Source organism: Corvus kubaryi, unplaced genomic scaffold, assembly GCF_017639235.1.
Source record: "Corvus kubaryi isolate FWS band 111438036 unplaced genomic scaffold, C.kubaryi_AGA036_p1.0 37357, whole genome shotgun sequence".
Classification (NCBI taxonomy): domain Eukaryota; kingdom Metazoa; phylum Chordata; class Aves; order Passeriformes; family Corvidae; genus Corvus; species Corvus kubaryi.
Window position 1 is genome coordinate 2,813,597 of NW_024581117.1, and position 6,298 is coordinate 2,819,894.

A 6,298-nucleotide genomic window follows, 5' to 3' on the forward strand; every position below is an offset into this window, starting at 1 on the left:
CTATGAGTTGGTTCTGCCATTGAACTCAATGAAGCTGCACTCTTTCATGTCAGAATTGGAAGTAGAACTACTACTTGAATATTATCACTCGATGTAGAAGACATCTGGAAATAAAAATGAGACATCTCTGCCGGACATTTCAGCATTGCTGGTTTGAAAAGCAAGGAATAGAAATGGTTTGTTCATCACTCTATAAAGATTACGTTTTCAAGTGATTGAACTATATTCTTCTAAGTGTGATATTTGTGCAGCTGTGCAGCAAATAAATACAGAATACAAGATATGTTACATATTACATGTACACCAAAAGCTGTTGAAGTTCCTGGGGGAAATACACATTGAATAGGAGGCCCAAGTGTGAAATGTAGGGTTTGTATTTGTCGTTAGCAGAAGTGCCTATTTCACCATGTATGTATGGGCTCAATCAATGCGTTCTCAGATACAGCATGAAATGCTGTACATCTCTTTCCCAGTTCATCCACTCCCAAACACATACTGAGGCCTTGTCCACAGGCAGCTCTCTGCATGTTTGATTTACATGTATTAGCAGTCCCTGCAGGCTGAAGCAACCCCTACAGAGCAGTGACTGCTTCTACTCTGCTTGAGTCAGTGGGGGTCACTTAGGGATTCAGTCACAGCAGAAAAAAACCTGAGGACTCCCTTGCCTGCTGCTCATCACGATCCCAACTATATAGCTACAAATCCCCTTATTTTCTCTCTGATTTTCACATGAGTTACCTAACTCATGTTAAAGAACATGTTTTCACTCTTCCTGCAATGACAATTGTTTGTCTCTGGAAACGAATATTTATCTGACATACAGGGAACCTAGTAACACAGAAGTACCACTGGCACAGCCAGAGGTTAGTGAGTAAGAGACTTAGTTTCCAAGGTTTGCAAGTTCTGTAATCTGTGACAAATGACAATTCCATATTTCTTGTCTCACATTGGTTTATGGTTGTGCATTCTGCATGGGTCTTGCAGGCTGTTGAGCTGAACAACGAGCTTGGAGTCGATTGTTCTCTTGATGAACAGATCTTCTGATGAACAGAAGGATATTATTACTTGCTGCTCCTTCATGGTCAGTCTGTAATACATCTATGTTTGACCTTTTGGCTCAGGCACATGGTGTGATTCATGAGGTGTCCTGTGCAGGGCCAGGAGCTGGACTCCATAATTCTCATCAGTCCTGTCCAACTCAGCATATTCTAGGATTCTATGATTCTATTTGCACAATATTAGGCTGAATCTTGCTGACTTCCAGTCTTCTAATGATAAATTAGAAGTGGTCTCTCTAATGATAAATTAACCTAAGTCTGCAAAAAAGAGGTTTCTCCTCCACTGACTTTTCAGAGAAGTTAGTGAGTAGATTAGCCACCAGTATATGAGCTTGGAGGAGGAGCAATCATACCTTCGTCTTCGTTTTGTAGGCCACGTGTTCTCTCGGAGTGCTGAACAAACAACTCAAAAATTATATTATCTGCTCTTGCTGCTAAACTTGGACCTGGTTGATGGGGAAATGGGAACAGAAGGGAAAATGGGAGTTCTTCCCAGTACTTCCTACCTAGGGAGAAGGTGGAGGAGCAGATGAGCAAGTCAGGCACTCTGCTTTTCCCATAGAACCCATAGCATGGGATTTCCTCTTTTGTGCTAAAACATTGCTAATAACATGTCTGCACACTGGAGCAGTGGCCCTTTGTGGAAGGATTCAGTATTACCCCTGTTTATGGAGTGGGAAGAAAAGGTGAAGAGGGGTAAACCACCTGCCCCAAGCCACCCAGAGGAAGGAGGATCACCTCAAGACAAATACTGTTCACAGAATCACAGAATGAACTAGGTTGGAAAAGACCTTTAAGATCATCTAGTCCAACCTATGACCTAACACCTCTTCATCAACTAAACCATGGCACTGAGTGCCACGTCCAGTCTTTTCTAAACACATCCAGGGATGGTGGCTCCACCACATCCCTGGGCAGATGATTCCAGTGCCCAATCACCCTTTCAGTGAAAAATTTTCTTCTGATGTCTAACCTCAACTTCCCTTGGCACAGCTTAGGACTGTATCCTCACATTCTATCAGTAGTTGCCTGGGAGAAGCAGCTGACCCCCACCTAATTACAACCACCTTTCAGGCAGTTGTAGAGAGTGATAAGGTCACCTCTGGTCTCCTTTTCTCCGGGCTAAACAACCCCATCTCCCTCAGCCGTTCTTCATAGGGTTTGTGTTCCAAGCCCTTCACCACCCTTGTTGCCCTTCTCTGGATGTGTTCGAACATCTCTACATCCTTCCTAAATTGGGGGGCCCAGAACTGGACACAGCACTAAAGGTGCAGCCTCACCAGTGCCGAGTACAGGGGAAGAATCACTTCCCTGGTCCTGCTGGCCACACTATTGCTGATACAGGCCAGGGTGCCGTTGGCCTTCTTGGCCACCAGGGCACACTGCTGGCTCATGTCCAATTGGCTGTTGACCAGTACCCCCAGGTCCCTTTCTGCCTGGGCACAATCCAGCCACTCTGTCCCCAGCCTGTAGCACTGCAGAGGGTTGTTCACCTCTCCTCAGCCCCACCCTCCAAGGAGCCTGTGCCTTCTAAGGAGACCCATGCCTCAGAAAGTAAAATGTCTTCAAATTATGTAACAAAAATAATGGCTATCCACCTAGAGCCAAACTTTGTTGTGCTTATGTGCTTATATCCTGACTCCACCTGGGAGTCTGATGAAAAGCTGCCGTCCATGCCTTAATGGAGGGTTATGCCTCCTTTTCCCAGGGTCAGTGAATCAGGGAATTACAGAATGGTTTCAACTGGGAAAAAACTTCAAACATCATCTACTCCAACACCTCTGCCATGGACAGAGGCACCTTCAACTAGAATAAGTTGCTCGGGACCCCATCCAGCCCAGCCTCAAACACTTTCAGGGTTGGAACATCCACTGCTTCTCTGGGCAACCTGTTCCAGTGTTTCACCAACCCCACAGTGAAGAAACTATTCTTTATATACAACGTTAGGTCTACCCTCTTTCAGTTTAAAACCAGTGCCCTTTGTCCTCTCACTATTGACACTGATAAACAGTCTCTCTCTTATTAGACTCCTTTATCTATTGGAAGGATACAGTGAGGTTTCCCTGAAGCTTTATTTTCTCCAGACTGAACAACCCAACTCTCTAAGCCTGTCTTCTTAGGAGATGTGCTCCAGCCCTCTGACTATTACTGTGGCCCTTCTCAGGACCTGCTCCAACAGGTCCATGTCTTTCTCCTGCTGGAGACTCCAGAGCTGGATGCAGCACTCTGGGTGCACTGCTCCTCTGTTCTCATGAGAATCCCCTCCCTCACCCTGCTGTTCATGCTTCTTTTGATGCTGTCCAGGGTATGGTTGGCTTTCTGGGATGCAAGAAGACATTGCCAGCTCATAGGTAATACTTTTTATCTTCTAGTATCTCCAAGTCCTTCACAGGGCTGTTCTCAATACGTTTATCTTGTACCGATATGGCAAATTGCCCAAACCTAGGTACAGGACCCTGTACTTGGCCTTGTTGTGTCACTGTTATCCCCAGAGAGACAGCGAAAATCATGACATAAGTCCAGGTTGTAAGGTATGGCCAAAGCAACCTCGTTTAATCACCCATACCTTTATAGCATGGTTCACAAAAGAGAAATTACATGATTGGCCTATTGACCCACCACCTCTCAAGGTGATAGGTTGAGCAGTAAGACACCCATTTCCAAATATTATTCGTAAAGAAGGAAAATAATTTTCACAGTTCTCATAACAACCTGCAGGTGTAAAAATGGTTTACATTCTCTCAAACTGTTGTCTGTCCAGTTCACATGAGAACGAAAGCTTTCACAGAGAAGCTGTGAGAAGCTGGATTTCTTTAAATGCCCTCTCATGAGAAAGAAAGGTTTCACAGGAAAATTCCTCTGCCAGCGCTTCCTAGCATCCACATTGTTGCACTTCTTGAGGTTCACATTTGCCCACCAAAGCCTGTCAGGGTCCCTTCCTTCAAGTGTGTGGACTGTACGCCTCCTTGGTGCAATCCACACACTTGCTGTGGATGCACTTGATTCCTTTCCCTATATCACTGACCTGTACTGGTCTCAAGTGACAGGATCCTGGGAAATTTTGTGATCTCTTCAGCCAGAAGAAGAACTCCATTTGGCCATCTTCTGTGTCTTAGGGCTGCTTCAACAACTGTCTACATACAGTATGCCAATTTTGGCCCCGACCAGTGTCATGCACTAGAAAATATCCTGAAAACTCCATCATATTGCAATGGGGGTAGGCCACCAGGAAGACCACCATCAGTTCCAGTTCCCCTCAGATGTGGCACTTTCATGGAAGAAGGCCTTTGGCCATGGCCATCTTCCTTATGGGCTGGGTGTTACAGATGTTGAGCCACAATTTTGTTGGGGATGCAAGACAACCACCATGTAAGACAATCACCCAGCTAATGGCACTGCAAAAGCATTAAGTGACAGGCACAGGATGGCAGGCCCTCCAAGAGTGTGCTGTAGCTACAGCTGTTCCCAAAGAGGGCTTTTTCCTGATTTTTCTGCAAGGAACTAAACCTAGCCTGTTTTTCTCAGCAATGACAGAGCAGAAGAAAGATAGAAGGAGGAGCACTGGACCTGTGGAAAAAAGAAACTGCATTAGAAATACAGTGTAGTGCACAAAGCAAAGGATCTGACTTTCTTTCACACTCTCACAATGGTTACATTGCCCTGCTTTTCCCAGTGTGTGTGCATGTGCATAGTCACCTATGTGTGATGCCATAGTGTTGGTGGCCTGAGTTACCTTGAAGTTGGTCTTCAATAAAGGCCACAAAAAAATCAAGAAAATTGGAGAAAGTCAGATCTTTTTATCCTTGAGGCTCCTTTCAGGTATAACAGTGCAAGTCATTAAGGGTTTTGAATGTATAGTGTGCAGGCCAGTAGAGAGCTGAGTGAGGGTTTTGTTGATTTGTTGTTTTTTTGGTTGGTTTTTTTTTGGGGTTTTTTTCCGGGGTTGTGGGGTTTTTTTGGTTTTTTGTTTTGTTTTGTGTTTGGTTGGTTGGGTGGTTTTGGGTTTTTTTGGTTTCTAGTTTGGTTGGCTGGTGTTTGGGTTGTTTGGGAGTTTGTTTGTTTGTTTTATTTTATTTTTTTTTACTTTTGATTATTTTTCTGTTTATTTCACTGGCGTTTTGTTCCCCAAATCACTATTTTTTGAGTAAAGCTAAAACAATTTACAGCTGTGGGATGCAAACTGCAAATCTTTGACTCACACAGATTTTGGTTATTACATTAGTCACATGCGCAGGCAAAGAAGAAAATCACTCAGAAAAAAGTCACTCCAGTTAGTCAGTCTTCAAGACTACTAGATTAAGGAAAACAGGAACTATGCAGTGCAGGATTGGTTTTAACAATATGTTGTATTCAATCAGTGGATTACATCAGCAGTTGAGTCAAAGCCTTACTTTCACAAAGATTGGAGTTTCAAATCTGTCTAGACAAGTAATTTACAACGAGGGAAAAAATCTAAACCATTGAATCCTAATGTTGTAAACAGTCTGTTATCAGGGCTGGTAATACAGACAGGGCTCTACTTTTCTCAAGGACCACCCACAAGAGAAAGAATTTGATATGGCAACTTGCCTGAAATATTTTTTTATGATATCCCAGAATGTGGTAGCTGCATGACAGAGCTGTACAAGTGAGGAGTGCTTTGCTGAGGGAGCAGCTGATGGGATTGGCCTTGACAGTGACTGCAGTATGCACTTCAGAAATGTCAGTCCTCCCAAAACACAGAATAAAGACAGAGAGTCTTCAAATAGTTTCTTGGCTATTCTGCTCTCTCCTTTGATCTTTCCAGCATTATGGCATTTCAAGAATCCCAAACTGACCATAACGTGTAAAGGGACAGTTATCTTTCCTCCTGTCCCCTTTCTTTTTAAAGAGCATTCTTGGTTAAGAGCCTACTTGCAGACCTTCTGCACGGTCTTTAAGCCATGGGAGCATATATCCTGGTACATATGGGTTTCTGAAGGCAAAGGCAGAGTTCAACATTACAACCCAGGGTTTTCCAAAGTGAGGCAGACCATCGGTCACTGTCGGTGGCTGCAGCAGAAGCACGGCAGACAGCTGGTATAAACTGCTCCTTGACATCCCCTTGCATCTCCTGGGACAGCTGTAGGACAATGAGAGCTTCCTAAGTCCCGTTTTCAGTCTTGGATATTAAAGCTGGATACCAGCATCCACACTTACACACTTAGGTCCCCATTTTAGAACAGTATGTGTGATTTACATTGAAATTGCTGTCCAGCCTA